This window comes from Cervus elaphus, chromosome 5 (assembly GCF_910594005.1).
Source record: "Cervus elaphus chromosome 5, mCerEla1.1, whole genome shotgun sequence".
Taxonomy (NCBI): domain Eukaryota; kingdom Metazoa; phylum Chordata; class Mammalia; order Artiodactyla; family Cervidae; genus Cervus; species Cervus elaphus.
In genome coordinates this window covers 84,799,213-84,811,775 of record NC_057819.1, presented here as the reverse complement: position 1 = coordinate 84,811,775, position 12,563 = coordinate 84,799,213, and the positions used below count along the sequence as shown (strand labels likewise).

The 12,563-nt window shown below is 37.5% G+C and overlaps 1 protein-coding gene and 1 pseudogene across 8 annotated transcripts in view; one reads left to right on the top strand and one right to left on the bottom strand.

Annotated features, from left to right (window-relative positions):
- The window catches only part of BCAS3 (BCAS3 microtubule associated cell migration factor), a 579,738-nt gene that overhangs the window by 391,126 nt on the left and 176,049 nt on the right, over positions 1–12,563 (top strand). The gene's annotated exons all lie outside the window — the stretch shown is intronic.
- On the bottom strand, positions 8,879–9,312 carry LOC122694315 (annotated as a pseudogene).

Genomic DNA, 12,563 nt, shown 5'->3' with positions numbered 1-12,563 from the left:
TGCTCTGGCAGGGCAACAAGATGGGACCCAGGGCATGTATGGCTCATTTTTGGGGACCTGGAATCAGGCAAGCCTGTGCACTGAATTCCCTGATCAAGTGAGGCCACCAGTTTTGCCCTGCAGATGGGGAAAGCCATGGACTGTGCTTCCTTTTCAAGTGCCCCTGTAAGCAGGCTTTTGGAGGGCCTCCACAGCTTTCTATGTTCTCTGGTTAGGTTCTTTGGTTGGTCAGGTTGAAGGCTATATTTAGCAACAGGCAGGGCTATGAATTAGTTTCTCTGCCCAGGTGTGGTGGGAGCATAGAAGCATGAATGCTCAGTTGTGTCCAACTCTTTGCAACCCCAAAGACTGTAGCCTGTTAGGCTCCTCTGTCCATGGGATTGTCCAGGCAAGAATACTGGAGCAGATTGCCATGGCCTCCTCCAGGGTATCTTCCTGACCCAGGGATCTAACCCTCATCTCTCACATCTCCTGCATTGGCAGGGAGATTCTTTACCACTGCTCCATCTGGGACTGGTGAGAGAAGCAGCTCTAAAGCAGGTAGATCTCTTTATTTGTTGTCTGAACTCAGGCTGACCTGCACCCTAGGTTCCCTGACTGAAGAGAGCCACTGGCTTAGCTCTGCAGACTATCAGTTCTGCCTGGCCATTTCTCAGCTCAGGTGTTGCTGGGCTTATGCAACTTCCAGGTTTCGCCTATCCTTTCTGATCACACAGACTGGGAGACACTCCACAGAGGCATAGTTTCAAAAGGGGACTATATGTCTCAGTTCCCTTGCTTGTGCACGATGGGGAGGGGTCCCCACAGTTCAGGTCAATCGCTCAGTCGTGTCCAGCGCTTTGCAACCCCATGGACTGCAGCACGCCAGGCCTCCCTGTCCATCACCAACTCCCGGAGCTTACTCAAACTTACGTCCATCGAGTTGGTGATGCCATCCAACCGTCTCATCCTCTGTTGTCCCCTTCTCCTCCCACCTTCAATCTTTCCCAGCATCAGGGTCTTTTCAAATGAGTCAGTTCTTTGCATCAGGTGACCACAAAGGATTCGAGTTTCAGCATCAGTCCTTTCCAGTGAATATTCAGGACTGATTTCCTTTTGGGTTGACATGTTAGATCTCCTTGAAGTCCAAGGGACTCTCAAGAGTCTTGACTTCAAGGAGATCCAACACAACATTGTAAATCAACTATATTTCAATAAATTTTTTTTTAAAACTAAAAAAAAAAAAGAGTCTTCTCCAACACCACAGCTCAAAAGCATCAATTCTTTGGCATTCAGCTTTCTTTATAGTACAACTCTCACATCCATACATGACTACTGTAAAAAAATCATAGCTTTGACTAGACGGACATTTGTTGGCAAAGTAATGTCTCTGTTTTTAGTATGCTGTCTAGGTTGGTCATAGCTTTTCTTCCAAGGAGCAAGCATCTTTTAATTTCATGGCTGTACTTACCATCTGCAGTGACTTTGGAGCCCAAGAAAATAAAGTCTCTCATTGTTTCCCCATCTATTTGCCATGAAGTGATGCCATGATCTTAGTTTTCCAAATGTTGGGTTTTAAGCGAACTTTTTCACTCTCTTCTTCCACTTTCATCAAGAGGCTCTTTAGTTCTTCTTCACTTTCTGCCATAAGGGTGGTATCAGGCCCCACAGGCGTCTCTTAATTTATTTGATGGAAATGTTGTAACCAGAGGCTCACTTTGTTTTTCCCCAGAAAATTTCATTGATTTCATTAACTCATTGTTCATGATGACTTTATAGAACATAAGTACCGCAGATAGCAAGAACTGACCCTATTTAATAAAGAAATCGGGGCTTCCCAGGTGGCATTAGTGGTAAAGAACCTACCTGCCAATGCAGGAGATATTAGAGATGCGGGGTTGATCGCTGGATTGGGAAGATCCCCAGGAGAAGGGCATAGCAACCCATTCCGGTACTCTTGCCTGGAGAATCCCATGGACAGAGGAGCCTGGCAAGCTATAATCTAATAGGGTCACAAAGAGTAAAGACATGACTGAAGTGACTTAGCTTGCATGCACAGAATAAAGAAATCATGTGCAAAATATGTAAAGAACTCTTATAACTCAGTAATGAGAAAAATAACTCAAACTACGGGTATTTGAACAGAGACTTCCCCAGAGAAGATAAAAAAGTGACAAGTATGTGAAAAGATGCTCTGACATTTGTCATTAGGGAAATGGTACTGTAACTGTAAGTATGGCTGAGTATTATACTGAGTATTAATGTTAATACTCAGTGTTGATGAGGATGTGGAAAAACTGTGGAACCCTTAAACATTGTTGTTGGAAATGCAAATTGGTATAAGCACTTTGTAATATAGTTTGGTAGTTTCTTATAAAGTTAAACATATACTTACCTTATGATTCCATCATGGCACTCACATATATTAACCCAAGAGAAATGAAAACATATGTTTATACAAAGACTTGTACTCAAATGTTTATTGCAGCTATATTCATAATAAACAAAACCTTTAAACAAACCAAATGTTCATCTGTTTATGATGAGAAAAAAAATTTGTATTATATCCCTACTTAGCAATAAAAAGAAAGAGGCTACTGACTGATACACATCGCAGCATGGATGAATCACCAAAGCATTGTGCTAAGTGAAAAGACACATAAAATACTATTACTGCATGGTTTTATTTATATAAAATTCTAGAAATCGCAAAATTAGTGCCAGAGTGTAGATCAGTGATTTCTGAGGACCAGGAGTTGAAAGAAAGAAACTGACTTCCAAGGGATGTGAATGGCCTTTCTGAAGTGATAGAAATGTTGTATATCTTGATTGTGGTGATGATCACATACTATATGCATTAAAAAATGAAATCTCCTGAAAGGCAACACTTAAAATAGGTATGCTTAATTGAAGGTAAATTAATACCCCTGTACAGCTAATTAAAACAAAACATCTTACCAAAACCTGTAAGACCCAGCATAATAAAACTTCTGCCTACTGTTTCAACTTACAGAAATAAAAGTTTTATCGTATTTGTATTCATATGCCTTCAGGATGACAAAAGCTACTTCTGGAGTTGAATTATCACTGTACATGCCAGTAATAATTAAAAAAATACTTTCTTAAAATGGCTAATGGACTAATGGTTTAAATACTTACCCATATTCTAATATGTTCTTCTCATTCATGACCATGCTGTGACCTCTCAAAACAAAAGTTAGAAATCGGAAGTAACTAACTGACAATTACAGTGGTTGATACACTCCAGTTTAAATAGAAGTGTCCTCGGTTAAAATATGGTTCATTCATCGGTCAAACTGTCCTTATTTCCTTTAATTGAATTAAGATGGACAAATGAGAGATGTGTGCAAGACAGAAAGAAATCCTTCTCACAAATCACTGTTATCCTCCCTCTGAGTGTAAAATGAATCAATTAAAAGCATGTCAAAGCATCTCTCACTCTTGAACAACTTTAAAGCAGGAAACATTTTATAAAAATAAAAAATTTGAGTGAGAAATTGAGAGAAACTGGTTACTTTCTGCAGTTAAATATAATTTAATTTATGAGAAGTGTGCGTTATATTATTTTGAATGCTCTTGTTTGGTTACAAATTATAACTGTGCTAAAAAGCCTTTTTCATTTCATCTTCAAGTGACAAATTCCTAATAATAAGAAAGTACAAAATGTAAGAAAATATACAATGCAAAACTGTGTGTATACAATTTGGTTTCATCTGTACACGTAACTAAATAGTATTTCTTTGGGAGAGGCGTGCGGATGGGGTGGAGGATGGAAATATAATTTGTATTTTCCAATTACTTTGAAAAATCTAGTTTTCCAGTTCTCTCTACTTGCTTAAATTATTATTTAATTCTACTATATATAATGTGTGGATTCATACACATTCTATACTATCATTTTAAACCTGTGTATTAAGGCTTATTTTATTAAAGTTGGTTATCTGTCCCTACATCCGCCTGTGCTTTCACTGTTTACACACATGCTAATTGATACTGCTACTCAGAGCTGGCTTTCCATTTGTTCATTCTTGTATGTTCTTTCCTGCTTTCTGAATTTGTTCATAGATATGCTCATAATTTTCATTATTCATTTGAATTTTTGTTTTACTTTTAATACTTCAAAAATTTTAACAGGTTCAAATTTCAAAACATACAAAAGGGTATGAAAGTGAAAAATCTTTCTCTCCCATAGTCCCTGATCACCTAATTCCTGCCTTTGGAGGCCAACAATATTATCAGTTTCTTTATCCTTCCAGAGTGTTTTATACAGTATCTATTTGGGTGGAGGGGAAAAAAACTGAAGCAAAACTTAGTTATAAATTGGGTTCAAAATTTCAGAACTATCAAAAGTGTTATCACTTTCCATGTGTTGGTTTTTATAGAATCAACTTGCCAACATCAATCAAACCTCAGATTTTAAGTGTTATCAGAACAGATCAGTCCTTCACTAAGAGACTCTAAGAACTTAAAATGCTCTGAATACCAGGCTTTTAGAGTTTCCTATATCTAGACTTTATGTCTGTGACCTGTGTTCTAGGCCAGAATTTTGGGATGCCGGTGGAATGCCTCTTTCACCGTTGGTCTCTTAGCGTGGACCTTGCTGGTTAAAGAGCGTGGGTGTGAGTTACTGAGTGGTGCTGATGATCAGCCCATCTACTCATGTGGTTTTCCCCTTACTTTTATAATCAGTACTTTAAAAAATTTCCTTCTAAAATCCTTAGAGATCAGAATAATAATTTTGCCCTCTTCCATAATAAATAAATAACTAAAAAATGTAAAAACACAGGAAACTACAGTCTAGAAGAATATTGGCAAATGTTTAGAGTTATTTATTGATGGCTTGCTCATTGGCAGTATAAAGTGTGTGTCACTTGTCATTAGCAGTAACAATTTCAGCACGTTATGTTCTCTTTTTATTTACTCTGGTGGCAACATGTTTCTGAACAGGGCCACTGGCTGTGGGTCAAGAGGTCAGTCTTTGAGGTTAACAGTGGATGGGGTCATTTACTATTAACCTAAGATTAGCAGCTAAGTTTTTCCCTCTTTTTTCTTTTTAGCAGATTTCCTCCTATTTGTATAACATGCCAAATTAATCTTGCCCACTTTAGAAGAATTTCTCCTTTCTCGTTTGAATTTTTTTTTTTTAATTTTATAAAATTAAAAAGAAATTCTCTATCCAGATCTCTTTCTGGCCCCCTTTCCTGGTGCATGAAGCAATGTGAACTTTTTCTAAGATTTAAAAAATTTTGTACATTTAACATTCATTTCCTCATGTGCATACAGCTATTTTTTAAAAACTATTTTTGACATCTTAAGATCTGTTTCCTGCATGCCGCCCCCCCCGACATATATGCATACCAAAAAACCCAAAACATATGAATCAATACACAGCAGAATTTTAGTATTTCAGGGATGGATTCTTCCCTAAACCATTTTGGCTTTTTTCCTTTTTGCTATTCTTGCTAATAAACAGTATCCAACTCTTAAACTGGCAAGTTTTGTTATTGTTGCTTAACTTTAGGGACCTGTTTAGTTGGTGCCATATATTTGAAACATTCTTCTTCTCTCTACTCTTCAGCAAAAAGATCACCTCTTATAATGTAGTTTTATTAGTCATCGTGTAACAAGTATTCTCTGTGGAATTTCCGCATGAGAATTTCCACATAATTCCTAGTTTACATTCTGATATGAACCACAAGACTGCTCTGGAAGCTAAGTTGATGTTAGGTCTTCTGTAACAAAGTTGTTTCTCTTATGACATTGCTGATTCAATTACTAGTAGGAGATTTTACTTACTTTTAAAGGCCTGTTGCTATAGGTGATTTGCTTTCTTTTTCTCCTTAACCTTAGGAGTCACCCTCAGCCCTCGAATAAGTATGTAGTGAATCCCCTATCGGTACAAGGTGAAGCACGCAGGGAGAAGTCCTTAATGCAGACCTCTCAGAGTGCGGTACCAAGCTTTAATGGGTAAAAGAAGGAGAGGAAAGTAATGTACATACATAGAAAACTTCAAGTATATGAAACCTGTGATAAGGAAGAGATGAAAACCAACTGGATTTTTAATCATATTATACTGTGCATGCCGTGCCAAGTCGCTTCAGTCGTGTCTGACTCTTTGTGACCCCGTGGACTGTAAACTGCCAGGCTCCTCTGTCCATGGAATTCTCCAGGCAAGAATACTGGAGTGGGTTGCCATGCCCTCCCCCAGGGGATCTTCCCAACACAGGGATCAAACCCACGTCTCTCAAGTCTCCTGCTTTGGCAGGTGGATTCTTGACCACTAGCGCCACCTGGAAAGCCCCGTATTATACCATAGAGAACAGCTGACTTCAAAGGGTGTGATCTTTGTTGCTGAGTTCCGGTCCATGCTTGGAGTTAGTTGAGGGAGAGAATTTTTAAGGAAAGCTTTTTAGAGATATGACACCCCAGATGAGGAGGTAGCAATCCAGGTAGAGAATATAGTATAAGTTGAAGGTATAGAGGCAAGAAAGCCCATGGTGTCTTTCAAGGTCTCACACAGAGGTTGTCATAATATAAATTCCTAGGCAGGGAGCTGTGAGAGATGAATCCTGAACAGTGTGTGTGTTAGTTAAGGAGTTTGGACTTCATTTTGTAAGGAATGGGCAAGGATTTTAAGCAGAAGATGAGTGATATAGTTAGGCTAGCATTTCAAATACAATTTGGTAGCTGCAGAGAAGGCAGATTTGGAAAAAAGATTAAGACTGGGGTCAGGGAGACCACTTAGAGTGTTGACCTGAACTAGGGCAGTGGTAAGTGGAAATGAAAGGAGAAGAATGAAGAGAAGTTGGAAAACAAGTTGAGAAGTGTTGAAGAGTAAAAACTGTCAGGCACGATGATTGGATATGCAGCATGAGGAAGAGGGAGGAGTTTAATATGAATCCCAGGCTTCTGTCTGTGTTGATTGAATGGAAGAGAGGCTATAAGAGGAGAGCAGTTTAATGGGGAACTTAATACTTTTAATTTTAGGAACGTTGAAATTGATGTACTTTTGAGACAGCCAAGGCAGCCCACCTGGCCCTAAGTAAAAATTTGGAAGTTATCAGTGTAGATGAAAGAGAAAGTGCAGGCAGTAAGAAAGATGGGGAGGTCAAGGACCTGAAAATCAGCAAAATATTATAGGCCTACAAAGGGTGATTTGTTCAGAAAGGGCTGAGAAAGAATCTAGACTAAAACTCACAAAGTGCAATGCCAGCAGAAGTCATGGAGTGGGTGTGGGGTTTTCAATCAGCAGTGTCATTAAGTATAGGGTTGTGCGATGTTCCTGGATGACAAGGATAGAAATATATATATTGAATTTAGCCACTGGCAAATCATGAGAGGTGTTAGCAAGGGCAACTTGAACATAGCAGTAAACATGAGAGCCACACTGCCACAAACGATGGTGTGAATAGGAATTAATAGGAAGTGGGAAAACAGGACATGGGATGTCTCTTTTTTGATGTCATTTTCAAGAGAACATTTGTTTTTTCCTTTAAAAACCTTAAGCAAATTTATGGTCTGAAGGGAAGAATGCAGAAATGAGGAATGAATCAGAAATGGAAGAGAGATTGGATGCCTGACAGAGCAAGATCCTAAACAAGGAGGAGATTGCACTTGATCTTAGCCAAAAGGCTGAGAACCAATCAAGGAGGAGATTGGATTGGAGGTGTTGAAAGAAGGAGAGCTCAGATTTGTGTAATAAGAAGAAATAACCCTGGGCAAGTGGGGATATATTTGCATTTATAGACAATCAACTGAGGGATTTAGTTCCTTGGCCTCAAGTTCACTCTTGCCTTCTGTACATTTAGGAATAATTATACCCCCATCTCTACATAATTTTTACAGAGATGTACATACAAAGTCCTATATCAATAATACCATAACTACAAAAGAAAATATAGGTTACCCATTAACATACTTCCAGAGATAACATTTTGGTATAACTTTTTGCCTCTCTTTTGTGTATATGGATGCATTTTTAAAGTGACTGTGTGGTATTCCATAACTTATTTAACCAGTCTCATGTTAATGAATAGTTTATCCCTTTGCTTTTGTTTGTTGTGCTATTGTTGGTTTGGTTTTTTGCTTTTATAAACAAAGAATTCCTTATACATTTTGGTATATATCTGTTATTGTTTCTTCACAATCAATTTCTAGAAGTAGAAATGCTGTCTATTGAGTATACATTCTCTTTGGGTTTTTAAATATATATTGGTCAAATCACTTTTCAAACAGATTGTCAGGTTTTCACTGCCATGTAAGAAATTATTTCTTTTTACTTTATTAACTCTCTCTTAACTCTGTCTTAACTCTAGGAGTTTGGCAATACAGTATTCACAAGTGGTATCTTTTGCCTTAGGTTTGCATTTCTTTGATGTTTCTCATTTCTTTGGATATTTAAGAGAGTGTTTTTGAATATTTTCACTCATTACTTTAGTAATTAAGTATAAGAAATTAATTATAATTAAAACCTATAAGAAATCATTTGAATATAAGAAATTGACAGCCTGGCTTCAGTATATAAGTATCTGTGACATAGCAAAAATAAGGCTGTTTGGCTTAAGGGAAAATCAAAAGGTGGATGACTTAGAGACTACTAACAAGTTGGTTGTAGGAACTCTTTGAATAAAGATGATGTTACACGTCTGTACTTTTTTTTTTTTTTTAACGCACACTTCAACAGATTTACTTCTTTAAAGGAATGGATTTTGAAGAGAAAAAACATGGGGCAGAGAGGTATGGAATAGAAAATAAATACAAATGTAAGCTGTTTTACTAATTGCTTTATAACCACAAACTAGTACAGAGAATGCCCTGTACAAAACAAAATAAAGGTTCAAAGATGGAGGTACCTGTTCCCTTAGGCAAGGCTGAAGACTTCAGTCTTTGGTATTTGGAATTTAGGCTGCAGTCCTTGTTTTTGAGTGGATCACTGGGTGTGTGGCACAGTTCATGCTTTTAACCAGATTTGAACAGGAGAATGGCCACTTGGCCCAGGTAGAAGTAGATGAAGTGTTTGGTTTCATGTGTCACATAACTACCGAAGCTCCTCCCCACGATGCAGTGCCAGGTGGGGTTGTACTTCTTGTCAAACTCCTTCTTGATATGGGCCGCAATGTCCTTCTCTATATTATACTTCTCCAATGCCTGCGTAGCACATTCCACCGAGTCCTATTGCATCTCCTCCGACATATCGGCATTCTTGATTACGGCCTTTCGGTCACACATGGTTACCAAGGACCAGGGGCTGGCCGACTGCAACGGTCTCCTGGGGGAGGGCCTGGCGAAGCTCACACCCGCGTAGAGAGGCGGTCGCTACCGAAGCCGTGGCGCATCTCTCTACATGTCTGTACTTTGATCACAAACTATTGGAAAAATAAAACAGAAAAAATAGAAAAGAAAATTTAGGAGACATGGCAAAGCTAAATAGTAGTAACAATAAAATAATAAAGATATTGAAAACTTAAAACTCAATAGCAGTTTTAGACTATTTTTTGATAGTAGTTCTTAGAAAACAGCACAGAGATATTAAAAAAAAAAGTGAAATAATAGTTAATAAATAGTAGCTAAAAAAATAAGGAGTTTAGAAACTCTGGTATATAACTAGTAAGAGTTCCAAAATAAAATAGAGAAAATGACAAAGAAGTGATGCTCACATCTAGAATTTCTAGAATAAATGAGATTTAGCCATCAGTATAACTGAGTATTGAGCTGAGTATACAAATAAATTCGTATCTACATACTTTATAGTAAAAGTGAAGACCACTGATTTTTAAAAGTTACCAGAGAGAAAAGATATATTCCCTAAATAGGTATGAAAATTAGATAGGCAGTAGACCTCTCTTTGAGCACTTTAGATGCTAGAAGACGATGGAGCAATACACCAAAGTGCTAAGCAAAAGTAACTCTTGAAGTACAATTCTATACCCAGCTAAAATTTTCATTTAGTATTTTCACAGGGTAGTAAGTGTTTACTACTGACTGGACTTGTTCTTGCTGGAAAAATATATCCTTGAAAGATGTACTTCATCATGAAAATGTGAGTGCAGAGTAATGTGCAGTTAACTGCATGTTATGATAACAATACCGTTCATAAAACTTAAATGCCAGACAATAATGGCAAAGAAACTGAGAGGATGTTCACTGGCAATTAAAGCATACTTTGGACAAATATTGTGATATTGAGTAACTTAGGGATTTTTATATTTGTATATAGTGTGATAAAAAATTAAGGGTAAACCATTAACAGAAATATAATCTATAGCATACAAACGTATAGAGAAAAAATGATGATAAAAAACTATCAGTGTCGTAATAAGCAAGGGAGAACAGATCTTACAAAATAAGCTGGTAGAATAAGCCCCCAATACATCAGTGATCAAAATAAATGTAAAACACAGGGATATAATATTAAACTTAAAAATCTGGTCATACTCTGCTTACAAAATAATATGGAGATTGTGCTGTTAGCTTGTACCAATGGTATGAAAATTTTCAGTCAGAATCTACTGTTAGCAATATATGGTTTTATTTTCTTTTCTCCATTATTACAAATATATTTGCATGAGAGGAAAAAATATCGCCTTATAATTTCACAGATTTTGTCATTAGTTAATCAGAGTTCATAGAAGCTTCAAATATCCCATCAGTTAATTCCCCCAGCACTTGAAATTTTCATTGTGCTAAAGCTGATTGAAATTCTGAGCTGCCTTTAAAGCAATTCCAGACCTCCAGCTTCTGAGGATTTTTTTTTAAAAGATATACTAAGTATGTGACGCTTAAATTCATAGGCTATATTTCCTTTTGGATTGTTTTTCAAAGACTGAAAATGCTTATGTCAGGAAATATTTCTTCTTTCCATCTCCCGGCTTCCCTGTTTGTCAACTAGTCTATTCTGACCTCTAAGATGGGGTTCACATTTTAATTACAGTTATGTATGGCAGACTCCATCTGCCATAGCCAGCCAGCCTGCAGGCTTGCAGAGAGAGGGAACATAATACAGGACTTCTTTCTGACAAGCTAGCTGTCTTGCTGTTCTCTCTTTACAATTAGACTCTCAAAATAATAATCTGTTGCAATGACTGACCTGTAAATTATCAAATATTAGAAGTCTTCTAAATTATCAAATTTAGAAGTCTTAAAGTGTATCGCTTTAAGCATTAACAGTCTTTTTCTTTTTAATTAAACTTCTTTATTCTTCACATATACATTTGTGCTTGTGGACAGAAGGATGTAAGAAAATTTATGAAAGTTGTAAAAATTGGCTGCTTATTCTCTTGTTCTCTCTTAGCTGCAGATGAAAACTGGTTGTTCAGGATGCATTATCCATTATGGAATATTCGCCCCTCTGGGGCCCCTCCCCCAACTATACTCACCCTAATAATATTTCTAAACTTTCTAGTTTGCTGTGACTACGGTTATCCACAGATTAAACATAGATTTTTTTTTTCTGGTTGGTAATATGCCTAAGAAATGATCAGGTTGGATCTTTAGGAATGATTGTATATGTAGGTCATAATAATTAGCAAAAGCCCAAACTGATTTTTATCTTCTCATCCTATTAAGGTACAAGGACCTTTTTTTTATTCTTTTTAAAATTATGGACATTAGCATCAGAAGCATTTGTACATAGGTTTAAAACTGAAAATAGAGCTTTTCTTTTTTAACCTCTCATATAACTGTAGAGACCCCTGCCTCTGCAGATCTGTCTAGGGCACTTCTCAGATTCATAGGTGGATAAGAGAAAACTCATTTGTTGCTGCTGATACATCCCTGCTATGACACTAGCCGAAATCTCTGCAGTCTGAATAACTGAAGAGAAGCTGTTCCATAACACAGTGCATCTCAGAATTTATTTTTTCAACTGATACTTCCAGCTCTGGATTCTGTGACATTTGCCCAAAGGGAAACACCGGTCCCTTGGATTACACTGTGCATCCATTGTCTGAACTGTCACTGCAATAGCGCGTAAAGCTGTTTGCATAGCGTGCTAACTCTATCAGGGTCAGTTCCAGTCTGTGGCCGCTAAAAATGAAAACCATGCCCCAGCCGGGACAAGAGCAGGGTCAACAGCTGGCAAAGGATATGGCAATCATTTATATAAATATGCTTTCTCAAGCCCACAAAAACAAAAAACCCCAACCCAACAGCTGGGAAGGGTTGGAAGTAGCCCCAAGGCTGGTTAGTCCCCTTCCAGATGGGGAGGTTAGACTGGGGCTAGCCAGACTGCTCCACATAGACTTCCGATTCGCATTAGAAATGAAAAGAGGAGAGGAAAGGGGAAAGGAAGAAAGGCTACAAGCATGACTGCTCTGTTTTTCACCTAACTTAATCAAATAAGTGAAGACTTTCCGAGACGGAAGGCTTGCATTTATGGGTATTCACGCTCCGTTTTTTCTGTTTATCATAGTGTCTGATACACTTCTTAACTGCTTAAACAGAAAGCATATATGCTCTAAAGTATAGTTTATATATAATGTCATGGTTATTTGTAGACAGATTGAAGAACCGATCTCAGATTTATGTCCTGTTTACATCTTCCAAACACTTATGTAGAACATTCA